Source organism: Schistocerca gregaria, chromosome 1 (genome assembly GCF_023897955.1).
Source record: "Schistocerca gregaria isolate iqSchGreg1 chromosome 1, iqSchGreg1.2, whole genome shotgun sequence".
Classification (NCBI taxonomy): Eukaryota; Metazoa; Arthropoda; class Insecta; order Orthoptera; family Acrididae; genus Schistocerca; species Schistocerca gregaria.
Window position 1 is genome coordinate 926,180,323 of NC_064920.1, and position 27,356 is coordinate 926,207,678.

General features: G+C 42.4%; 1 protein-coding gene and 2 non-coding genes across 5 annotated transcripts in view; 2 read left to right on the top strand and 1 right to left on the bottom strand.

Annotated features, from left to right (window-relative positions):
• LOC126275217 (discoidin domain-containing receptor 2-like) overlaps positions 1–27,356 on the bottom strand; it is an 842,049-nt gene that overhangs the window by 486,227 nt on the left and 328,466 nt on the right. The window lies entirely within an intron of this gene.
• On the top strand, positions 20,732–20,805 carry Trnat-ugu (transfer RNA threonine (anticodon UGU)). Its single transcript has one exon. It is a non-coding gene; the product is annotated as a tRNA-Thr (tRNA).
• Positions 23,393–23,467, top strand: Trnaa-ugc (transfer RNA alanine (anticodon UGC)). Its single transcript has one exon. It is a non-coding gene; the product is annotated as a tRNA-Ala (tRNA).

A 27,356-nucleotide genomic window follows, 5' to 3' on the forward strand; every position in this document is an offset into this window, starting at 1 on the left:
TTGCTTGTACAACCCTCTCGCAGTGTCCGGAGCAAGTATGGTGGGTCTGACACACCGGTGTCAATGTGTTCTTTTTTCCATTTCCAGGAGTGTATGTGATAAAGAAGTTAATGCAATTATTTGAACGATATAGGCTTAGAATAAATATGAGCAAAAGAGAATATGTAGTAGTGGACGGAGATCGAAGATATATAGTGCTGCCGCAAGGAACTATGAAAGCTGTAAAGCAGTTTGAATACTTAGGATCGATTAGTCATTCTTCGGGAAGCTGTAAAGGAGATGTGGAAAGCAGAATGCAGCTGGCAGGAGGAGCAATTAGAACGCTAAATGGAGTTCTCTGGAGTCGAGAAACATCAAAAGAAACAAAGAAGAGGGTTCTGGAAACGTTAATGGAAAATATAGTAACATAAGATGCAGAATGATGGACCTTGGGGGGGGGGGGGGTGGGGGTGGGGGGGGCGGCAGAGAAATAGAGTACTCTACAGAGAGCAGAGATGAATGGAATAAGGAGGGCAGCCAGGATATCCAGGACAGAATGGAGAAGAAATAAGGAAATTATGGAACAACCAGTCCTGCAAATAAATGGAATAGGCGGCAACTGCTGAATAGTGGAGAAGCATTTAGAAGTAAGTGGGATGTACGGGAATATGAGAAAAAAGAAGTTGCCTCGCCCACAGAATTTTGAGCTGCCGAGTCAAAATGGAGTCGAAGGCTGTGGGAAAGAAAGACAACAAGAGACAGTATAAATGAAATAGGAGGCACTGCCAGTGTGATATACTATAAATCAATGGGAGGAGAATCTTAACAACAAACAGATACTGGGTTAAAGAATTTCGAATGTTTTGTCTCGAATGATGATTGAGGCACCTGGGTTCCCACTTTCCTGTCAGTCTTTTAAAGAGAAACATATTCGCCCTTTTTGATGTCCGACAGGGCATTTTTCCACTGGTTTAAGCATATTTCATCGCAAAAATCACAAGACAAATATTTGGATCCAAAAGAGACAGCAATAGGAATGACTGGAGAATACTACAGTGTAATGGGGTTTATAATTTATTTAAAGAACTAGATGTAGCAAACATTAACTCCAAAAGATTATAATAGACAGAGCATGACACTGGAACACTACCAAAACGAATCTTCAAGAGACAGAAAAGTACAATTGCATTATATTAGAAATGATTTAAAAAAGTACAGAGTAGTGACTGCAAAATCATGTTTAAGGACTAAGTGAACAAATCAGTATTGTTTCTGTGGCAGCGAAGAACCTTCTTGGATTAAAAGCTTCACAGTAACTATGATTGACCAATTTAATTAGAGACAGAAGTCATGACTGATAACTGACGCCACATATCAGATGATAAAATACGTCCTCTGTACAACAAATTGCTGCACACTTTGATACGCGTTTTACGCCGTGGTTGCTAATGACACTAGTAAGCACTGACTTCGTAGCTTCGCATTTTGGGAGGACGACGGTTCAAACTCGCGTCCAACCATCCTGATTTAGGTTTTCCGTGATTTCCGTAAATCGCTTCATGCAAATTGCCGCGATGGTTCCTTTGAAACGGCACGGCCGATTTCTTCCTCATCCTCCCCTAATCCAATGGAAGAGATGACCTCGCTGGTTGGTCCCCTCCCCAAAACCAACCAACCATCTTCGTAGCTCTGCGGAAATAAGTATCTCATTGTTCTGGTTGTTAAGGCACCTTCACATGCTGTGAGGTTCGGGCTCTGATATTCGCTTATGTCACTAAATACCGTAGCAGAAATTACTTTACAACACAGTTTAATGTAGTTTAGCGCTTTGATACAATGAGAAGAGCTCCATTTGGCCTTTGCTCATATGGTTATTTTATGGAAATATCAGATTCATAAAAAAAGTTTAAGTCGTAATGATATACACGGATGTGCTCTTATTATCAGAGTTATGTGGAAACAGTGGAAAGCGAGAGTGGGCAGCAACAGCAGTGAGAGTTGGGATGGGACAACCCTGCACTGGCTGCGGTGGCACGCTCCCCACCCCGCTCCCCACCCCGCTCCCCCATACTAAAGCTCATACAAGGTCCCCGTGCCGACCGCGAAACTTGTCCCGCGGGTCCTCAATTAATTAGCGGTTAGCTCGCAGCAGCCGCGCCACAATCCCCTCGTCCATCCTGTAGCCGTGCAAAGTTAATAAATGGGAACACAGCACAATAAACAGGACGCGGGAACACAAGTATAAGCTCACAACTGCTCCCATTGTTGGTGGTGCGGTCTGTAATGAAAGAAAGTAAGCTCGCCGGACAAAATATCAATCATATATTTAAAGGAGCACGCTGATCGCTTCTGAACGCAATAGATGGTGTACAGCTGGTACGGGGGTGAGGAGGTGTCCCCGCTTGGCCCTAAGGTTAGTCCCAGCAGAATTACTGTACCCTGTGAATGCAAGCGAATCTCACCCTTTAAGGAGTGAACACTGCGAAGGAAACAGCACTCAATGGACATTTGGGTTCGACTACCTCGTAAAAGGTCGTTGTTCACAACGGCAGATGCAGTTGCACGTTTACAACAATATCATTTACGAACAGTGCCATGGAGTTCCACTGTACCTTCTACTACGCTTCTATCGTCATGCACCCGAGGCTGCGTTCCCTATGGTCCGGTTAGTAGCACATGTGTGGGTGAGTTCTGTTCTCTTATAGTGAAGAGGAGATTCTGTATAATACCGTTATTCACCAAATGCTATTGAGCGGTAGTGAACTGATGAATGATTTGATTCCTAGTAGCCTTCATATGCTGTTACAATCCACAACAGTCGCTGTCGAACGTTTACAGCAAAACGTTGTTCCAAGACGGTGGGTCCTAGTGAAGACTGCTTTGCCCAAATGGGGGTATTTATGATACACCCTGCACGATAGTATAGATAGAGTTTTCCATGCATCGGGCATCCACATTCTGGTCACGATAAAATACGCTGACATCGAGCATTTTACCCATCCTGCGCTCAACTGTCACGCCGACAGCGGGTAACAGATGTGGCGACACTCCAGTCCACTGCACAGTAACCGTGTTTACTATCCATTATAGCAGTATCACTTTAACCAAAGGTAAGCACTCGCCGGAAGGTGGAAGGAGGGAACATGCATTCGGAAATTTTGCGGACACACTGCGGATCTACACGGCTAGAAAAGCAGGAAGATTTTAATGGAGAGTGGACGAGAGGTTCTAGGCGCTTCAGTCTGTAACTGCACGACCGCTACGGCCGCAGGTTCGAATCCTGCATCGGGCATAGCTGTGTGTCATGTCCTTAGGGTAGTTAGGCTTAAGTAGTTCTAAGTTCTAGGGGAGTGATGACCTCAGCTGTTAAGTCCCATAGTGCTCAGAGCCATTTGAACCATTTTTATTGGAGAGATAAACTCATCTACATGAGCTTAGAGTAAATTCAGAGCTCGACGAGCAAATCTAAAATCTGAAAATCGTGTTTAATCTCCGACATCAGTATCTGTGTATTCTTGCGATAAAGATACAAAAATAAAAGGTCATGATAAGTCTTGTTCGCAAATTTTGATCATATGCCTAAAGAGCCACAGATTCACACTAGTGCCGCAGTTCTAGAGAAATCTTAACATAGTACATTTAACGACTCCAGAAGATAACATTATAGCAACCTCTTAACTTATTTGAGCATAAATATGCAACCAGTTGCTTTTTTTAAATTTTTCATTCAATTCATTGTCTGTACCGTCAAGTAGTTTTCGAGCCATTTCAGGCCTGTCATCAGATGGAGGTGTTACAGGAACGTTATCTGGATGATGCGCCCTTAGACGCTGTGGTCGTGGTGCTGGCGGATATTTCGTTATCGGTAACGAAAAGTTCGTGAAACGTTTTCTGGGTGCTTACAGTGCACTGCCTCGTAGTATTCAAGGCAAATCCATTCTGAAAACGTACAGTTTTCGATTTAAATGTTAACACTTATTCACTGAAAGAAAACAATAAATGTAAGTACAGAGCATATAGGTATAATAGGTATCACACTTTGCCACTTCGTGAGCTTCGGCCTGAGATACATTGTATTACAGAATAAATATTTATAAGCATGAATAATGGATGTAAGTAAATTTTCCTAGCTGCAGGTATATTCTTACGTTGGCAGTATATGTGTAATGTACATTTAAAAAAATACGAAAAGGATAAAGAAATAGAGTGAAATATATACTACGTAACTGAAGAGTGAATGAGTTACTACCGAATCAACACAAACTTTTTCTTTCAGAATTTCCGTGACACCCAGGCGCCAACACAAAATAGACAAAGATAAGATATACTCTTGTCCTACACAAAATTATTGTTCTCTGTCTGACTGCTCATAACTGTTTTCTCTTTATTATTTATATTACCATGGTCACATGAAGAAAAGATATCACAGAAGTTAGTAAATCCTCCACTCTTTGATTACATAGTAAATAGTTCACCTTTTTGTAACTCTTAAACCATATTACATGAACAGGGTGCAGAAAAATTCGCGCACTCGGACTTCGCAGCGTCATTCTCCACATATTAGCGACACATAAATGTATGTCACAAGATTTCGTCCTGTGCCTGTTTCGGGCACTAAACTGCTCTCAAAGACTGGTAATCTGGCAACACCTTAATCATGTGTACGGTAACTACCTCTATCAGGCTATAACAGTAACGCTATGCAGTCGGTGTAGTAGATAGCGTTATGCGTTAGTACGCAAGAGGTCGTGTGTTCGATTCTGTGTCGAGGATGATTTGTTTTCATTTGATAAACGTAGCCTGTGCTGTATAGTATCTGGCGTCTCAATCGTCAAGCAGAGTTTACAGTGGGTCTTCCACAAAATATTTGTAGTTCGTACTACGAACACAGAAATGGAAATACTATCGTTTTCATTGGTCAGCTTTTAGAGGAGCCTCTTGCACGACGTGGATGCGAATTGTCTCACGCCACTGCATCTACTGGAAAACGAACTTATTTTGTGTACCCTCCCCTAATGGTTCCATCGATTAATACCAACTATTATTCTTGCCACGTTTAGGTCCATTACATTTCGTTAGGGCCATACGTCGACAGTAGGGCTAGCAAAGTGCTTTACAAACAATTTCGTTGGGATCACTGGCTGTGGGTACACAGAAAACAGGTTTGGAATCTAGTAGATGCAGTGGCGCGAAGCAATTCGAGTCGACGACGTGCAAAAGGCTTGTTTAAAAGCTGACCAATGAAAAGAGTGTGCTTTCTTTCCTGTGTTCGTAGTACATAAATGCAAATTATTTGTAGAAGACCCACTGTTATCGCTGCATGACGATTAAGACGTCAGATATCGTACCACGCAGACTCTTTTAGTAAATAAAAACAAATGTGCCTCGACCCAGAAACGAACACTCGACCGCCTTCGAGCTAATCCAAAACGTTATCTGCAGTAGCAACTGCACCGCCCTAATCTGTAGGCTCACAGAGAAGGTAACCGTACTTGTGATTACAGTGTTGTCATATTGCCAATCTTTAACGTTCATTTACTGCCCGAAATATGCGCAAGACGAAATTTTGAGATACATATTTTTGTATTGCTAGTATGTGAGGAATCTCGCTGCGAAGTCCGATTGCACGAACTTTTCTTCACCCTGTATATTAGCAACGTAATAATATGCATCTCAGGCCAAATAACATAATGTTCTTTATACTTACATTCGGTGTTCACTTACTGTGAACAAAGTGCACCTAAATACACTCCAGGAAATTGAAATAAGAACACCGTGAATTCATTGTCCCAGGAGGGGAAACTTTATTGACACATTCCTGGGGTCAGATACATCACATGATCACACTGACAGAACCACAGGCACATAGACACAGGCAACAGAGCATGCACAATGTCGGCACTAGTACAGTGTATATCCACCTTTCGCAGCAATGCAGGCTGCTATTCTCCCATGGAGACGATTGTAGAGATGCTGGATGTAGTATTGTGGAACGGCTTGCCATGCCATTTCCACCTGGCGCCTCAGTTGGACCAGCGTTCGTGCTGGACGTGCAGACCGCGTGAGACGACGCTTCATCCAGTCCCAAACATGCTCAATGGGGGACAGATCTGGAGATCTTGCTGGCCAGGGTAGTTGACTTACACCTTCTAGAGCACGTTGGGTGGCACGGGATACATGCGGACGTGCATTGTCCTGTTGGAACAGCAAGTTCCCTTGCCGGTCTAGGAATGGTAGAACGATGGGTTCGATGACGGTTTGGATATATCGTGCACTATTCAATGTCCCCTCGACGATCACCAGAGGTGTACGGCCAGTGTAGGAGATCGCTCCCCACACCATGAGGCCGGGTGTTGGCCCTGTGTGCCTCGGTCGTATGCAGTCCTGATTGTGGCGCTCACCTGCACGGCGCCAAACACGCATACGACCATCATTGACACCAAGGCAGAAGCGACTCTCATCGCTGAAGACGAGACGTCTCCATTCGTCCCTCCATTCACGCCTGTCGCGACACCATTGGAGGCGGGCTGCACGATGTTGGGGCGTGAGCGGAAGACGGCCTAACGGTGTGCGGGACCGTAGCCCAGCTTCATGGAGACGGTTGCGAATGGTCCTCGCCGATACCCCAGGAGCAACAGTGTCCCTAATTTGCTGGGAAGTGGCGGTGCGGTCCCCTACGGCACTGCGTAGGATCCTACGGTCTTGGCGTGCATCCGTGCGTCGCTGCGGTCCTGTCCCAGGTCGACGGACACGTGCACCTTCCGCTGACCACTGGCGACAACATCGATGTACTGTGGAGACCTCACGCCCCACGTGTTGAGCAATTCGGCGGTACGTCCATCCGGCCTCCCGCATGCCCACTATAGGCCCTCGCTCAAAGTCCGTCAACTGCACATACGGTTCACGTCCACGCTGTCGCAGCATGCTACCAGTGTTAAAGACTGCGATGGAGCTCCGTATGCCACGGCAAACTGGCTGACACTGACGGCGGCGGTGCACAAATGCTGCGCAGCTAGCGCCATTCGACGGCCAACACCGCGGTTCCTGGTGTGTCCGCTGTGCCGTGCGTGTGATCATTGCTTGTACAGCCCTCTCGCAGTGTCCGGAGCAAGTATGGTGGGTCTGACACACCGGTGTCAATGTGTTCTTCTTTCCATTTCCAGGAGTGTACTATCTACGTGTGTGTCTAGCCGGAGAAGGCAAATTATCGGAACGGATTTCTCATGGATACCACCCGACAGTGCACTGTAAGTGCTCAAAACGTAACAACCTTTTCATTTCATAAACTTTTCGTTGCCGATAACTAAATTCTCGGCATTTCCGCCAGCACCGCTACCAAAGAATCAATCGGCACATGGTCCAGATAATATTCCTGTACCATGTCTATCTCACGATGAGCCTGCAGTGACTCGAAAACTAGTTAATGGTACAGAAAATAAATCTATATCAAAAATCCAAAACAGCGATTGATGGCATATTTATACCCAAATAAATCGGCAATTTAAATCACAAATGCAGTTCCTCATCCATAATAGATGTACTGAAATAAATACATTCTAAAACTCGTTCTATTGTTCCCATGCACACCATAAACTTTATTGTCATGATTTCAGTAGCGCGGTTTCTGTGAACAGTTAGGAGCGTTAATGTTGCTGTTCACTTCCTGCTAAACTGTAAAAGGGCAGGAGAACAAACGTTGGTTATTGAGCTTTTGTTTGTATCGCTGTTTGTAAAGCGAACAACGAAACTGCGGTGAATGCACCAATACATCGAAGTGTAATTAAACCGAGTTTATGGACGCATTGGGAATCAATAAGAATTTTTTTTCAAAAAGTATTTCGGATCCATTTTCAATTAAGTTATGAACGGCAATATTGTCCACAAAGCACACAATCAAAAGGATAACATCCCAAGAGAGTTTAGGAATGCGTATTTTTTTTTCGCCTCCAGATAGACAGAATTCCTTCGTGCACAGTTTGCCATCATTAATTACATTCTGTTGACAAATTCTCTTTTACATTCTGTTGGCGTTAGTAAAGACATTTAACCAGTGGTGACCACAAATCCGATATCGACAATGTGGTTTGAAAGCACGCCTACGGAAACCAGTCAAACATCGCCAACAAAACTATTTATTTCTGCAGAAAATAATGTGGAAAGTATCAGAAAGCCTAACTACTGAGCGACAGAGTGTATAATAAAATCTAAAGAAACCGCATCTGCATTCAATTCAGCATTTGTTGATGATTTTCATTATTATTATTTATATTTTTTTGTGTCCTTCTGTGTGTTAGATCCGACGCGTTCCCGTGTCTGGTGTTCTATAGAAGTTTGAAAAATAAATCGAATGCGATTTGACACTTTGCCTACGTTTCTCAAACAGCGCCCACGTGACTGTCGTGCCGTGGGTAGTGCTCATATCACAAAGGCCACTGTGCGGAAGTTTCTGATTGAATTCAAGGCACTGACTGACGCTAGCAATGACGACCTGGCATATATTTAACATCAGTCTTGCTCTACTGGTCAAGTTCCGTTTTGAAATGTCTCCAAATCAAACGTCACCATTAATGTAAAACTCTCAGTATAAAAGAGACGAATGAGTTGGAAGGTTGTCTGGTTGGAACGTTAATGCAACAGAAATGTGCAATAAATTCTAAGTGATAAACGTTTATAGCAAATTTTCGACAGTTACGAAATTCTGCTAGAGATTTGAAGACTTGTTACTCTCCGTTTAGAAGTGATTTTTTTGGGGGGAGGGGGGAGATGACTTCGCAGAAAAGTATATAAAAATTCTGTACATGGAGAAGGCAATGGGAAGACTAACATCCAATACTGGTACAAGGCGCACTCTGTTACACAGCATCTAGTGAGCTGTGGAATATCGACTCACCAGCGGCTCTGTAGATCTGACAATAGAGCTGTAAAATGTGATTAAATATACAAAAAACAAATAGTCGCCTGGCACTGATAATATAAAAATGGAGCTGATTAAATATGTGTCTGATCAATTAAAGCAAAGACTCTTAAATTTTGTGAAAGTTTGCCGGCTGAGTAGACATGTACGAGGCGAGTGGCATGAAGATTTGGTATGCCCTATTTACAAGTAACGCGACAAATCATAGGAAATCACTTAAGGAATTGGGTGTTCCAGCACATTTGATTACGGCCATTCAGCCATTATACAAAAATAATAAAATGATCCATTCTGTGAGGAACTGGACAGTATCTGCCGGTATCAGTCAAGGAATCAGACAAAGCTGCCCACTATCTCACCCCCCCCCCCCCCCCCCCACACACACACACACACGCGCGCACCTTTTATTGTTCACATTGCTGATTTCATTCGGAAATCGTTGATTTTATTAAATGACACATTAAGAAGTGATGACGATGTTATTTGCTGATGCTCAGATTGTAATAGGTGAATCTAAAAAAAAGGGTTTAAATTTCAGTAGACAATTTGAGTCAAATTGCCGTTAAATACGGAATTGAAAGCTCAACAGGTGAAACAAAAGTGATGGAGTTTTACGGAGTGGAAATAAAAGCCAAAACTATCGATGGACAAATCTGCATCTACATCTACATAGATTCTCTGCAAATCACATTTAAGTGCCTGGCAGAGGGTGACAACTAAACAAATAAGAGCTTTTAAATATTCAGGGTAAATTTCCCTAGCCAGATGATTTGCCCTGAAGACGAAGATTTATGTCTCCAAAGCGGTCGTAGAATAAATTAAAATTACTGACTTTATGATTCGAAACAGGTCGTGAAATGAATTACGGAATTACTAGCAAACTGAATCAGATTTTTATTCTGTTAAGATGTTCGTCAGTTGCAGATGTGCACTTGATAAAATATTTTGTGAATGGAATTGATAGCATCTTGTAAAAACGCTATAAGATGAACACCAACAAAAGTAAAGCGAAGTTAATGGAATATCGTCTCATTAAAACATGATGCTGAAGAAACTCGATTACGGAACGAGACACTAAAAGTGGTAGTTGAGTTCTGCCGTATTGAGGAAAAATGAAATTTGTGGTACAGCTTGACTAAAAGAAGATCCCTTGATTGATAGGACACATCCTGAGGCATGGAGAAACCGTCAGTTTAACAATGGAGAAAAGAGTAGGGGGGAAAATTATAGAGTGACAACGTGGCATGAAACCAGATAGTAGGTTCGAATGGATGTGGACTGGAATGATTCTGAGGCGAAGCGGCTTGCAGACGATAAAGTAGCTTGTAGACCTGCATCAGACCAGTATTCGAACTGAAGGCCACAACAAAAATACTCTTTCAATGAATCTCAGCGTAGCATGCCCTCTTCTGACAGTTAATTTTGAGGTCATTCTACTTTAGGTTGTTCCGTATAGTTACTCCCAGGTATTTTACCGTTGCCATATATACTCAAATCTTTATCTTTCCTTCTACAGCTCCCTGTATTACTATGGAAGTTGTTCTCGAAAGTTTTAGCATAAGGCCTATCAGCTTGCCTTCTTCAAGTTAGAGTTCGTCGCATATGCCTGTCCTCGCGAGATACTATGCAGAACCTCCTCACTTCGTCTATTATTGGTCTCGTAATTATCATTCTGTAAAAACCCGTCTCAAACGCTTGGCTTCCCTTCGTTTCCCGTTTCTTTCACACTGCCTGTGATTGACTTCGATACAAAGCCGTGTTCTAGATGTACATTCTTAGGAATTTCTTCAAATTTATATCCCAGGATTTTTTCGTTGACTAAAACTGCCTTTACCTGTGATAAGAGCAGACTCTGCCCGCCTTGTTACGTTCGTCATGCGTTATTCCGCTTCCAAGGTCGTAGAATTCGTTCTCTTCGTCTACTACGCGATTTATCAGCTACACTACGTATACTTTTGTCTTTCGTTGGTCGTATCTTAGTAGATTTTCTGTGCTCCGTAGAATTCCTTCCATCTAACAAATCCTGTAAATCTTTATCACTGTCACGGAGAATAGCAAGATGAGCAGTGAATCTTAGCACCAATATTCTTTTACCCGCAGTTTTAATTCCATTTCTGAACTTTTTTTATTTTCATAATTGGTTCGTCGATATACATGTTGCACAGTAGAGGAAAAGAACAACATCCCCGCGTTTTGCCCCTTTTTAATCCGAGCACTTCTGTCTTAGCTTTGCATTCCTGTTCCACCCTCTTGGCTCCACTGCCTGTTACCCACCTTTTCCTATACTGCATGTATATTTTCTGACAAAATGAAAAATCATGAAAAATTTTACATTGTGATATGTTGTTTCTACATCACGAAATTCTACAAGGATATCTTAATTTTTCTTGCCTCTCTTATCAGACGCAAAGTGGGAACTACCTTCTGATGCCTTTACATTCCTAAATCCAACGTGGTAGTCGTCTAACGAACGCATAGTTTTCTTTTCCATTGCATTCTTTTGTATTTGTTAACGGCTTCGATGCATGAGCCGTCAAACTTGTTGCGCCATTAATCGTCGCATTGGCGTAATGTGTGTGTGTGTGTGTGTGTGTGTGTGTGTGTGAAGGAGAGTGGTGCAGTTTTACTCAAGTTCTGTAGACGTTAAAATAATAGTAATCTAATGCAATTACAAAAAAAGGACAGTATTTCAAAACAAAATTATTTCGCGTTTATCTTCACGGTACCTTTCATTTATTTCATTCACGTGTTGTGTCACCTCACTTCCATACTAATTATATAGGTGAGATTTTTTACTGAGCTGTGGAAAAATATCCTGTGTCCTATATGGCGTAATTCATTAATACGACTCTGTCAACGAAGGTACTAGTAAACGAATATCGTTCATACAGATATTACTTCAGGCCAACTGAATTACAGGAATGATCTCAGGTTTTATTTTCTTGTTGAGAGACGGTTACCGGTTTACAGGTAACATTTAGATGAAACGAATGGCCGCTTCTGCACTGAATCATTATACGAAGAAAATCTTTTAACGCTTGAATGTTGCTCGTAATAACGTATAAATGAGGCAAGAAATGCACAGTAAGAGCGATGGTCGCACCCAGAAGGAAGTTTCGATTACATGCATTGGTGGATAAATGTTAGGTTTCGATCGGCTCACGTTTCCCATACCTAACTGTGTAACAATAAACTCTCCTTCGGGGTTACTAGGATTGCAACGTTATTCTCACATTTCACGTTCAAATTATCTGTTAGGGCAGAAAGCTGATCCAGAAAACACCAACTTCTGTAAAATTAATGCTTGAGTTTAGTAGTTAGTTAGATTACTGTGCGAAATCATCTACAAACTGCGAACTACCGTGAAACTTAATGCCATATGTGCAAGTAATTTCATTTCTCTCATTCCGTATGGGATTCTCAAGAATTTCTCACTCCACAAGAACAACTGTGCCGTTAAGAATAAACTTCCCTTCATTCTTAACTATATCAGCATACAGTGTATGGCACACGGCACGTTTCTTCTTTTCCTTCCACACATTGAGCGCCTGAAGAATGAGCCTGTCGGTCTTTGTAAGAACCTTTATCAGCCTAATGTTATTTGTGCCGGACGTAAGGCAGCAGTGTGTAGAGGACAATTGGATTTTCGTAAATGCCGACAAGAAAACTAAGTGATGCAGTTTTTAAAAAGATATTCGGAATGCATGTACCAACTTTCGATGGTTTTTCACCTGAGAGTTCTCCTTGTATTTCTGATATATTATACGGTTACGTAACGTAGCCCGTAACCATTCGAGTTTTTTCCCCTCGTGTGTTCTAACACACGCTCGTCAGCTGTTGGTCCGAAATGATATTTTCCTTATGCAAGTTTTGTCTTCCTCGAATTCCCAGTACTTTAACAATATAGCACCATCACGTACTTCTGTATCCCGAAAGCACTTTACTGTATGTGGTGAAGAGTAATTCGGGTGTTTATCACATCTTCAGCTCATGTTTTTACTGCTCTGTTCACGAAGGTGAAAGAGAACGACAACTGTCAGTAAACCTTCGTACGAGTTAAGTAATTCTTCGTACATCAAGCGAAAATTTCTTTCGTCCTTAAATTTCGCACCCTAGTATATTTACTCGTTCTGGGTATATTTCAGGAGACCTGTTCTAGCTGCTCACCCTGAGTAACTATTGCTTACTCAGTAACATATTTATCATTGTTATCTTTCCTCATATGTGTAAAACGCAATCAATGGCTTTTGCTGCAAAATAACTGATTAGTACGAAATCCGCCTGCGTTCTGTGTTTTCTACGTTTCATGCTCTGCTGACATATACCTAGTCAATCACATTTGCTCTCCAACTGTAGCTAAGAATACTTCTGCGGAATCTTCTTAATATCTACATACAATTACAATAAAACGTCAAGGACTAGAGCTAAAATGGCAAGTCAAGGAAGTGCGGCTAGTTGGTCGCTTGGAGATTAACCGGTATTCCGCGATCTGCTCTGAATATCAAATGTAATCAAATAAAATATGGCGTAATGTAATCTCTGCGTCAGAAGCACAGCATTCGGAGCGCACTCGCACCGGAACAGACACAAGTCAGACTTGGGACAGTGCCTTCTGTGTAGACGAGCGGATTATCTCCACCTCAGCTAGGAGAAGAAAAGGAGATACACCTGGGCTCAGTTCTTGACCTCACTAGCCACAGCTTAATTCTCGTCCTTTCCATGCACTCTTCTTCCCACCAGTGTATAGCTGTTCTTCCAGAGCACGGAGATAACTTGGGCCACTAAATTTGTAATACCTGTGTCTTTGGCTGGCTTTGATAATGTAGCCGTCAAAAGTGATCCGAATATACTCGGTTGCAACAACTGTCTCTATTCTTTCCCCTAAGAAACGTAAGTAAAGTTCATTTTCCGCAAGTATAATGGTCACTGGAGATAGTTTCAAGTACTATATTAATTTATTACCTCACATACAAGTGATAGACGGCTGCTAATAGGTAAAAAAAACCTTACCTACGAGCACACATACCTGACAAAAGAAGTCAACCATCCAGAAGGGGAGGAGAGACGAACTGCAACTTCACGAGCTGTGAGTGTATGTGATGTTTTTCCAATGATTACAAATTCGTCTCCAGTTCACAAAGAACTTGCAGCATGAGCCCACTTATCAGTAGAACATTGTGCCCTTCTGTCCTGGATGTATGCACTGATTCTATTGGGGATGGTGTAATAAAACCGATGTATCCTCCCTGGGACAAGCTGTGGCCCACGACTGTTTTAGCTGGTCCCTGATATCCTGGATACTGTCACTAGGATGGAGTTGACGTCCAAGTTCGTCCCACAAAGGTTCTATGGGACATATATAAGCGGATCTTGCCGGACGCCGGAGTACCTCGTCATCACGTAGAGCATTCGTACAGACAGGTACCATGTGAATGAGCATTGTCCTGTTCAAAAACCGCATCATGGTACTGTCACACTAGAGGTAATACAGAATGCGCAGGATGTCCATGACGTAACGTTGTGCAGGCAGAGCGCCCTCAGTAACTGCCAGCCGTGACCTCATGTCATACCAGATGATTCCCGACAGCTTGACTCCAGATCTGACACCGCTGTACTTTTTAAAAATAATGGAAGAATCGGACCCCTCCCTAGATCTCCGCCGTACTCTCCGGCGATAGTCATCCGTGGTGGCGTAGATCCGTGATTTATCGTTGAACACGATGCGATCCCACACATTAGCAATCCCTTCTTCTCGGTAGCGGCACCACTCCAAACGCAGCCGTTTGCATTGTGGTGTTAACGGAAGCCTGCGCACGAGACAGTACGCCCCTAGTCCAACTGCTGTGAAGTCAGACCAATAGTGTCAGATGACTTGCTCTCGGATTACAGACGCACGTGTGAAGGGTTTATGAGGAAAAGTACCACCATAGCCGTGTCTTGGGAACGTCTATCATATGACTAGTTTCGGCGGCACATTAACCGCCATCCTCAGACACCACCACTGCCAAAAGAGTATGTGATACCCTTAGCGCATTTACAGCGGCATCCTTTTTACTATCACTTTAGGAGTCTATACAGGACACCGTGTTGTCTCCAGTGCATAACACGGCGTCGAATATAGGAGCCCACTGTAATTGTTCCACGGAAATCAAATACTCTTTTGATAGCGGTTGAGCCTGAGGATGGCGGTAATGTGCCACCGAAACTAGTCATGTGATAGAAGAAAGACATTCTCAAGATAGAGCTGTGATGGTACTTTTTCTCAAACATATCATCAGCTGAAGTTCCTCGGCCATTCAATAAGATAGACATCTATAAAATTGAAAGGTTTATCATGTGCTTGGTGCACAATTCAAATACGCTCCCTTGTAGTGGTCAGACGTGGTCGACTGTAACCTTGATGAGTATGCCAGCCTTCTTGTTCCCTTGCAGTCTAACACTGGGCCATGAATGCCACAATTCGACTAGATGGTTAAATGGAGAAGACCCACAATAAGGCCCCTTTAAAAATATATCAGCTGCTGTGAAATCGCTGTCTCACACGAGTACATAGGATATCCGTGTCTTTCTCAGTGATTACCCAACGTCTGAAATTGTTCACGCCTCTCATATATTTACGAGACCTAGCAGCAACACTAAACGCGAACAACACTACTGTATTGTGATGGTCGTTCTACCTGTCACAGAGAATTACTCGCCAATAGTGTGTATATGTACAAATTATATTGGCATCCGACCGTGTCTTCTGGGTGCTTCACTTCTTTTGTCAGGCAATTTAATTACTGAAGTATCTGCGCTAGCAGAATAGAAATGCGAAAAACTCAAGTCCGAAAACAATTTATTGGACTCACTAAAACGAAACAATAATACAATCTCCAAAAGAACAACAGACTCGATCCCAACTGCGGATCATCACAAATATAAGATAACAAATAACAATAGAAAAGACCCGACTCTTCACGGGGAGAGATCACAATAAAACAATTCTTCAGTGTCAAGATGTTCGTCGAGTATAACAAGTCCACCAGCAAGAGATCGGCCAGTTAGAAGAGGCGGCTGCCGTTGCTGCAGGGGTGGCAGCTCTGTGTATCTCCAAAAGGTGCATCGAACTGCCCTTTGCTGGCAGTGCTCCGTCCTATAAAGCCCATTTCGCGGATGTATCTGCCGGAACTATTTGCGATCAGGTGCCTGGCGTATCACAGTAGTTCCTGGGCTAGCTGCGACCTCTGGTAAAGCTGTTCTGTAGGCTCCGCGAACGGGTAGCGGACCCTGGCGGCCGTTGGTGGAGACCTGGTGTTGTGTTGTGGCAGCCGGTAAATATTTGAGTTGACAGTACAGACGACGTAGGCTTTCCTGGTGAATAAACGTCCTGTGACGCAGGCATGCCGTTTGTTGGGACGTGAAGTGGGATGCCTAAGCAGTAGGCACTACGATGTATGAAGTGAGCGGCCAAAGCAATTACGAAACAACACTACTGCCCATTAAAATCGTTACACCAAGAAGAAATGCAGATGATAAACGGGTATTCTTTTGACAAATATATTACACTAGAACTGGCATGTGATTACATTTTCACGCAATTTGGGTGCATAGATCCTGAGAAATCAGTACCCAGAACAACCTCCTCTGGCTGTAATAACGGGCTTGATACGCCTGGGCATTGAGTCAAACAGAGCTTGGATGGCGTGTAAAGGTACAGCTGCCCATGCAGCTTCAACACGATACCACAGTTCATCACGACTAGTGACTGGCGTATTGTGACGAGCCAGTTGCTCGGCCTCTATTGACCAGACATTTTCAATTGGTGAGAGATCTGGAGAATGTGCTGGCCAGGGCAGCAGTCGAACATTTTCTGTATCCAGAAAGGCCCGTACAGGACCTGCAACATGCGGTCGTGCATTATCCTGCAGAAATGTAGGTTTTTTCATGGATCGAATGAAGGGTAGAGCCACTGGTCGTAACACATCTGAAATGTAACGTCCACTGTCCAAAGTGCCGTCAGTGGGAACAAGAGGTGACTGAGACGTGTAACCAATGGCACCCCATACCATCACGCCGCGTGATACGCCAGTATGGCGATGACGAATACATGCTTCCAATGTGCGTTCACCGCGATGTCGCCAAATACGGATGTGTCCAACATGACGCTGTAAACAGAACCTCGATTCATCAGAAAAAAAATTGGTTCAAATGGCTCTGAGCGCTATGGGAGTTAACTTCTGAGGTCATCAGTGCCCTAGAACTTAGAACTACTTAACCTTAACCAACCTAAGGACATCACACACATCCATGCCCGAGGCAGGATTCGAATCTGCGACCGTAGCAGTGACGAGCCAGTTGCTCGGCCTCTATTGACCAGACATTTTCAATTGGTGAGAGATCTGGAGAATGTGCTGGCCAGGGCAGCAGTCGAACATTTTCTGTATCCAGAAAGGCCCGTACAGGACCTGCAACATGCGGTCGTGCATTATCCTGCAGAAATGTAGGTTTTTTCATGGATCGAATGAAGGGTAGAGCCACTGGTCGTAACACATCTGAAATGTAACGTCCACTGTCCAAAGTGCCGTCAGTGGGAACAAGAGGTGACTGAGACGTGTAACCAATGGCACCCCATACCATCACGCCGCGTGATACGCCAGTATGGCGATGACGAATACATGCTTCCAATGTGCGTTCACCGCGATGTCGCCAAATACGGATGTGTCCAACATGACGCTGTAAACAGAACCTCGATTCATCAGAAAAAAAATTGGTTCAAATGGCTCTGAGCGCTATGGGAGTTAACTTCTGAGGTCATCAGTGCCCTAGAACTTAGAACTACTTAACCTTAACCAACCTAAGGACATCACACACATCCATGCCCGAGGCAGGATTCGAATCTGCGACCGTAGCAGTCGCGCGGTTCCGGACTGATGCGCCTAGAACCACTCGGCCACCGCGCCCGGCGATTCATCCGAAAAAATGACGTTTTGCTATTCGTGCACCCAGGTTCGTCGTTGAGTACACCATCGCAGTCGCTCCTGTCTGTGACGCAGTGTCAGGGATCGAGACATGGCTGCACGATCCGTTGCAGCCATCCGGATAAGATGCCTGTCATCTCGACTGCTAGTGATACGAGACCGTTGGGATCCAGCACGGTGGTCTGTATTTCCCTTCTGAACCTATCGATTCCATAACAGTCATTGGATCTCGACCAACGCGAGCAGCAATGTCGCGATACGGTAAACCACAATCGCGATAGGCTACAATTCGACCTTTATCAAAGTCGGAAACGTGATGGTACGCCTTTCTCCTCCTTACACGAGGCATCGCAACAACGTTTCACCAGGCAACGCCGGTCAACTGCTGTTAGTGTATGAGAAATCGATTGGAAACTTTCCTCATGTCAGCATGTTGTAGATGTCGCCACCGGCGCCAACCTTGTGTGAATGCTCTGAAAAGCTAATAATTTGCATATCACAGCATCTTCATCCTGTCGGTTAAATTTCGCGTCTGTAGCACGTCATCTTCGTGGTGTAGCAATTTTAATGGCCAGTAGTGTATATTTCTGTACGTATTGTATTGATAAGCTATTTTTTGGGTTCACATGGCTATAGAAAATGTAATTAGGAAATCTGTATGAACCACACATCCACGATCAGTAAACTGATTAAGAGTGATCTTTAAACATGTTCCTTGTAGTATCTTAAGTACCAGCATTATTTACAGAATATACTCTTAGTGGGACTCCACAACCGCTGCTTGTATTAGCTAAATAAAGGAACGTGGAAATTACGACAACAGGGTATTTCATTCACCATGAACCAACCATCATTTAAGTCAATGTTCTACCTTGTGCCTCTGTCAGATAGGCGACATATACGAATTTAGAGGCTCTAAAAGATGTGACGCACAATATATTGAATTCTCGAAGGCAAAATTGTGTACTGCCATATACTTAATACGGCATACAAAATGTTTTAAACAGAAATTTTCTTAAAGTGCTTGGGAGTGGAGCACCGCTTCCTTCTTAAGATCGGAAGATGGTCGATGATGGCACGTTATTGTTCCGGAAAAGTGAACCATTTTTAAAAATTTCTTGAAACCATCAGTAACCAGCTGCAAAAAAGAAATTTTATCTCCTTTACTGAATTTGGACCCATAATTCCTTCTCCACACTGTTACAATTACTGCATTATTTGTGTCAAAAACAAGAAGTATGCAACACGTTGTCGTGGTCATGTGGTGCATAAAATAATCACAACAACTACTGTTGTCTGCAGTATTACGGCTACATGAATTCATCTGTAGTAATACAATATCCAGCGTGCTACCAGCCTTGAAGCAGATGTCTGATACTGCACATTAACAAAACTGTGAAAGAGCAGATTTAAACCCTGCTGAGAAAAGGATGTAAATGTATGTGACAAGTGTATGAAACAGGTTTATATTTTTTTCTACTTTTTTCTAAGCCTTTACTCTCGCATTCCAGTAATCTTTTATTCCAATGGTTATAACAAAGCAGATGTGTAACAATCGTTCTGATGTGGTGGAAAAAACACCGAAGGGTGGTGCGCTGCTTTGAAGTCGTGTAACGACAGGAACAGAAATAGAATATCAGCTCAGATAATTTTATTTTATCAAAAACTTTAGAGTAATGTCACTGACAAAAGACTAAAAAATACCTCATACAGGAAGTCCAAGCCCGGTAACTTTTCCCAATTCTACCAAAAAAAAAAAAAGCGACATCAGTCTGACGCATTGCATAATAACCATAGCGCTTATCTTTGAAAAACAATTACAACAAATACGACACAGTATGCATGAATTGACGAGCTTAGAGGCTTGTGAATATAATTAAATTTCACACTGCAAAAACCTTTGTCGCAGAGCCGGGTAAAGCAGTTATTTGCCAAGAGAAATTAAAGCAAAAATGTGAAAAACGCGTAATACACGTCAGCCCTCCCTTCTGAAACGAAAGGGGGAACGAACGTTCACATTTTACATTTCACCTAAAGAGAATTTCGACTTTCTATCAAAAGAGCTTTTAGACTGAAACAGATGTCTCCCCTGTGCAACAATAATGTTGTTGTGAGAAAATCATTATTTAGCCAGTGATACACAGATGTTAGCTTCTTAATTATGCAGAATATCGGAAGAGCCCCGACATATATGCAAGTGACTTTTCAGAGAAAGCACTCATAGGATCTGGAAACGAAAAATCTCAGTAATAAAGTCTACCATATTTCCGACGAAGTCTTTTTATTGAAATTACAATAAAATCCAGACCATTGGCTGCTTACATGCGTTGATAAATATCAAAAGGGACAGTTGAATATGTGTGCCACTACTGGGACTCGAGCCCGGGATCTCCTGCTTACATGGCAGACACTCTACATAAATGAGACAATGAGGACGCAGAGGATAGTGTGACTGCACAGGACATGAAAGAACAGATACCATTAGTGATCTTGCAACTGACGAAGAATGAAATTCCAATCAAATCCAGACCACTAGCTGCTTACAGGCGTTGACAAATATAAACGGGGACATTGGATTTCTTTGGAATTTTATTCTTCAAGGGCTGCAGGATCGCTAATGGTATCTGTTCTTTCGGACATATCCAGAAAAACAGATACTCTCTTCATATAGATAAGTCTTACCGGCCAATGACCTTTTTCAGTGCAGATGCACTCACATTGCTCAAACTCTTACGGGAATCGGTAGATTGACTGTCGCGAGTAATGAGTATAGTGGGCAGGGACAGTACAAATGCTGTGTGGAGGCAGTAAGTTGGAAGTGTGGGTCTAAAGGGGAGCGTGCCAGAGGTACGTCGCTGCAGTCACACTATCCTCTGTGTCCTCGATGGCTCAGTCGGATAGAGCATCTGCCTTGTAAGCAGGACATCCCGGGTTTGAGTTCCGGTCGGGGCACACATTTTCAACTGTCCTCGTTGATATTTATCAACGCCTGTTAGCATCTAGTGGTCTGGATTTCATTGGAATTTCATTCTTCGAAAGCTGCAAGATCACTAATGGCATCTGTTTTTTCAAGTCCGAAACGACAGATACCATATTCATATAAGGCTTTTTACTGTCTGATGATACGTCGCCCTCACTTGGGAAGCTACAGCCGTAACAACTACGAAGAAAATTTGTTTTAGCAACAGATTTAGAGCATTACTGTGAAACCATGCAAGCGCTACCCACTCGTTATCACATTTTAAATCTGCATATTATATATTCATTCCAGTCATTATTTGGCCACTACGCACAATATAAACACCAGCACATTTAAAACCTCAACTTGGAGCACACATGGTTATATTTGTTAAATTAAGGATCGCCTAACCTTAGCAGAAGTCACAGGAAATAGCATTCACAAATGGAAAGCCGGCCTGAGTGGCCGAGCGGTTCTGGGCGCTACAGTCTGGAACCACGCGACGGCTACGGTCGCGGGTTCGAATCCTGCCTCGGGCATGGATGTGTGTGTTGTCGTTAGGTTGGTTACGTTTAAGTAGTTCCAAGTTCTAGGGGACTGATGACCTCAGCAGTTAAGTCCCATAGTGCTCAGAGCCAATTTTGAACAAATGGAAAATGATTTCAAGATTAACAAACTTTATTCAATTTTTGAAAACGAATATGATCTCTTGCTGCAATGTTACTCTTCAAAATAAAAATAAAGGAAACTAAGATGAAAAACCAAAACTAATTATGTGTAACTGTGGTTTAAATCGTTAGGAAAAATGCAAGAGGAAAAAATAAGAGTTCCTCATCTGGCCAGCTCGCATTTTCCAATTGACAAGAGAAATAACACAATGAGTCCGTGTTCTAGATGCACAAATGAATAAATTAAAGGCAAGCTCCTCCTAAAACTTTGTACTACCCTCTTCCATTTGAGGAATAAATGTGAAACGATGTCTATCAATCATTTTAAAACTAATGCACACCTATATTCATATGAGCAAAACAACTTTAAAAATTATACTCTATTTTATACAGACAGTGTGTCAAGTTGAAAATATACTGGGATTAAACGTAATTATTGATATTGAAGACTCCATCTTTTTTATCTGAAAGGATCTGACAAAAATAACTTAACATATGTAGATTGAGAGTATTATTAATCACGAAACATTGTACGACTACATTTATAGAATAAGTGCGTAAGTTTCCGAGGTCACTATCAAACTTAATAAACTCCTTTGGGCCAAATCATCGTATAAAACGAGAAGGTTGTTTTATAGTTGCTATATAAATTTACAGAATGTCGTGAGCTAATGTCCACAAGTGTTTTATTCAAATAAATTCTCAATAGTACAATGTACAGGTACCAGCCGAAAGATTCGTTAATGAATAACGTATAGTGTTCTTAAGTATGACTAGTTAGCCAACAAATATACTCCGGTTTCATATAAATCCCGACAGCATGAGTGACGGATGTCTCATTTATAAAGGAAATATTCTGCCTCAATCTCAGTTTACAGAGCCTCATCATGGTTGAATAAAAATAAGTCAGTTTTTTGCAGTGTTGTGTGGAAGTTAGATTCGTAGTAATTCTTGCGAAGTCGTAAATTGTAACTTTGGACTCAGATAATAATAAACAACTGCTATTAACTACCCAACGATATAGTGCGTGAGTTCATGTAGTGGTTTGGTATTGTTGGTTAAACTGCGATAAAATAGAAAGATAATTAAAAACTAAATATGTTTAGTTAACACGTAACTTACAGAAATACACTGCCATAAAACAATATTACACCAACACCTTGCTTCATAAGCCGTAAGGCAACCGCTATTTGCCTTCCTACTATGGTGGTAGCGAGACGGTTGTTTCACGTCCCGTTTGGTCGCAAAAGTCACTGCTTTTAGAGTCGCGGTCATTAGGCGAGGTGTATATTGGGGAAAGGACAAATTCTGGAACGTGGGACCTCAGGATTACGGTATGCACATAACATGGGATAGCCGTTGGTCCGCCACAGCAAATAAATAGCCGGCCAAGCGGTTGGGTTTGCAGTTCGTACAACACCTTTGAAGTCTTTGTTATGCTGAAATACAAATGCGGCTTGTACCTCGCTGTTTTGGATCTGGACTTTGATTTGGAACTCAGTTTGATCGTGTGTTGTTACATGTTTGAAATGAAAATGGATTCTCCGCCGAAATTACTATCTTTTTGAAGAATGAAACAGAAATAGAAACACGTTAATAGTGGATTTATTTGGCATTTAAGTTTTATTATTTAGAGAAAAAGCAAATAAGCCATGTAAGACATGTCGGAAAGAACAGACACCATATCCATATAAGTTTATAGTTCTGGCAACACCGGCCATGACCTTCTTCTTCTGTGCGGATGCACACACATTCCCAGAACTCTTTCGAGACTTGGTAAGAATGAGTTCCACGAGCACTAAGTGTGTTGGGGTGGGACACTACGAATGTAGTGTGTTGACATACAAGGTGAGAATGTGGATCTCGCTGGTGGCGTGCGCGAGATAGTCCGTGCAGTCGCGCTATCCTCTGTGCCCTGGGTGGCTCAGATGGATAGAGCGTCTGCCATGCAAGCAGGACATCCCGGGTTCAAGTCCCGGTCAGGGCACACATTTTCACCTGTTCCGGTTGACATACAGGGTGGTCCATTGATAGTGATCGGGCCAAATTTCTCATTAAATAAGCATGAAACGAAAAAACTACAAAGAACGAAACCTGTCTAGCTTGAAGGGGGAAACCAGATGGCGCTATGGTTGGCCCACTAGATGGCGCTGCCATAGGTCAAACGGATTTCAACAGTGTTTTTTTTTTTTTTTTTTTAAATAGGAACCCCCATTTTTATTACATTTTCGTGCAGTACGTAAAGTAGAGCACTTGCCCGCGAAAGGCAAAGGTCCCGAGTTCGAGTCTCAGTAGGGCACACAGTTTTTATCTGCCAGGAAGTTTCATATCAGCGCACACTCCGCTGCAGAGTGAAAATCTCATTCTACGTAAAGAATTAGTTGGACCACTTTTTTCGCTTTGTGATAGATGACGCTGTAATAGTCTCAAACATATGGCTCGCAATTTTAGACGAACAGTTGGTAACAGTTAGGTTTTTTAAATTAAAATACAGAACGTAGGTACGTGTGGACATTTTATTTCGTTTGTTCCAATGTGATACATGTATCTTTGTGAACTTATCGTTTCTGAGAACGCATGCTGTTACAGCGTGATTACCTGTCAATGCCACATTAATGCAATAAATGCTCAAAATTCACCTGTGGTGAAGTGCTTACTGTACCAACAGTATGACTTCAAACGTTTCGGACTACTCGTTTGCCGAGGGCACACTTATTCGTTTTTGGTTTACCAGTCTTGACATTTGGTGTCCTTGTGCGCTCTGTCGTATAAGTGAGCCAAGTTGGTCCTTTGTACGACCAGCAAATGGGTGTGATTTCAGGGCTCTGGTAGAGAGTAAATTGCTATCCGTCTGCCTGATCGCTAGATCGTGAGATTTTACATTTCTTTCGTGGCCGCGATCGATTCACAGGTGCCGCCTTACGCCTCGCCTCTGGCGCACACATATCGCCACCTGCAAGTTACAGCGCTGCACGAAGCAAACAGGGTAACATACTGCTGCTCCGGTCTTGTCAGAGTGTACGAATCCCAATCGCCACTTGCTCTCAGCTGCACCTATATAGACTTCTGTAGATTGTCGATTAAAGTCTGCTCAGCGTCAAATCAATTCAGATTGCGTTATCCAAATTTATTGGGCCAGAGTACGTGACTCACTTCTGCCACCCAGCATCGTTGCCCATTGTAGTCTTAAACAACCTGTTAGTTGTTCACGATATCCTATCATAATGTGTTTAGCATACATTATGTCTGTCTTTGTTTTTGGGAAAATAAATGTTGTCAGTAAACTAGGTTTTGCATACATTCTTAATTTTTTTCTATCCGGTCCACAACAGGTTAACTTTAACAGATGCAGACGTTGCTTTTTTAATATTGAAATTGATCAAAATTTCCTTTTTCAAAACCCTTTGGAAGCCGAAGTGGCGATTTGTTCTTAAGGTTTTGGCAGAGTAATTCTTTTAATAAATCCAAGACCAAATTGCTTTAAATAAGAAATGTCTTATCGTGCCATTTGTATTTATTACTGATATCTTGTGTGTGGCTTGGGCCCTTTGATAGGTGACTTAAACAGAGTATTGATTAAAAAAAGAGTCCTGTTGCTCATTCTTTCACATGGTTAATACTGTATTTCGTTTATTAGTGTAATGTGTTCTGGAAATAAATGTAAACTTTCAAAGGAAAAATTATGCGTTTGTCGTAGGCCCACTCTTCCATGTATCCGTTTTCTTTCCCATCTTACGTTAAGAGGATTTTAAATAATATTGTACTTCAGTTAAAACTTCCTGGCTTATAGGCCGTGAAGGACTCCCTGACTTTCGATTCCGATGGTAGGAGACACCTTCGGAGAGGAAGTAGTTTTATATATTGACCATTGCCCATCAACCCGGATGTTTTAACTGCAACAGAGACCGGCCATGAAATTCTACATTGTATGAATAATATTGTAGTTATAAACGAGAGGAATAACCTGACGTATCCTGTTACAGTGATGTCAAACAACGCACTCGCTCTCGGCAGTACACACGGGCACAGGCTGGCCAAGAGATGCAAAAACACTGAAACTGATCACTAGATCGTGGCAGCCTGACGCTTGAGACAGTATTTCCAAAGTTGCTCGGCACGGGTTTATCATGAGTCTTCGTTTCAGTGGAATACCGTCAGTAGTTTTAATCCCAGTAAATCCCCATCGCCAAATTCAACTGCCGTGGGCAAAAAAAGTGTTGATGGGAGAGGTAACCGTAGACAAATAGGGACTGTAACAGTGGATAGACGGGCTACAGTGCAGATGATTATGTATCAGCTCAATGCCGGGTACATGTTGATACACGCTGGAGGTAGATTACAATTACGTTCCAAACCATATGAGTCCATAATATTCGCTTTGAGCAGACGAGGGAGTAATGTCCGTATTATGAATGTTTACACGAGATGAAAGACGCCCAATACAAACAGGTTTTCATCTCTTTTCTGTGAACGATACAGGAATGTAGGGCTATAATGTGCATCCTTTTGAGGATGTACGCATCTCGCAGACTATATGTACCTTCAACAAGGAACAGCCCGACCCTGTCACTACCGAGTTATGTCAAAATGGTTTGAAGAAAAATCCTTAGAGGCTAGAATTTTTACATGGCAGATAATCAGGCTTTCAACTAACTACAGATATCAGGGACGCCATCGAGTGAGATCGTAGGCATTGTAATATTATCAGAATAATAAAACATAGTAAACAGAGCCCCCAACTAATGACTGATAATTTCCGGAATGGAAATCAGCAAACGTTCAACAAACTGATAGATAAAACACTGAGACGAGACTTTAAAAAAATGCAAAGCTCTTTGCATCTAAAAGGGAAAATAACTAATGCTTGGCTAAGTAAGTAGTACGATACGAAGACGGCATGGTGAGAGGTTTGGATTGTGAAATGGCACCTCCCTTGGCGTGCAAGTACCTTGAAAGCTAAGACCTTCTTAAAATCTAGTAAATTCCGGACGGTGACCATAATGACAAATGGTTCAAATGGCTCTGAGCACTACGGGACTTAACATCTGAGGTCATCAGTCCCCTAGAACTTAGAACTACATAAACCTAACTAACCTAAGGACATCACACACATCCATGCCCGAGGCAGGATTCGAACCTGCGACCGTAGCGGTCGCGCGGTTCAAGAGTGAAACGCCTAGAACCGCTCGGCCATAGCTACAATGAAAAGATAAATTAAAAATCACACAGGCAACTATTAATCACTAAAACCGTGAAAAGTTACAATCATCCCACAACTCAGTGTTTTGCATTGTGTACTCACGAAATTAGATGCGAGTATCATGATTCACTTTGAGACGCGTTCAGAAGAAATTATGAAAATCTTAATAAGAATCGCTCTTCTCTGTTCACATTTTCGTCCACCACTGGCACAAGGTACTTAGGACCTAACGCCTCAGCACTGGCTTTTTGTGTACTTAATGTGAAAACTGTGCAAGAACTGAAAACTGCTCAAAAGCCGTAACTTTGGCATCATCCAATGAATGTATGGTTACCCTAAATCACTTGAGGACAGTCTAGGAATTTCGTACGACAATGTCATAATGATATTCCTGTTCCATCCATATCGAAGTTAGTTACTACTTCATAGGAAATGAGTTTTTTGTCGACAAAGTGTTAATCTATAGCATTCATTTTAGTGTATGCGATGAGATCTGGGTGTAATCATTCCAGAGCCAACTAATCCGCCGCTCAAAGAAACGTACGAATGTGATGAGTTGGTTTCTGTGAATGAGCGAGTGCTATTTGGCTTTACTGATTTCGATTCATAGCTCCATTAGCCTGGCAAGTATCGTGATCATTGGAAGTATCAGTGTTAGTAGGATACGGGAATAGAC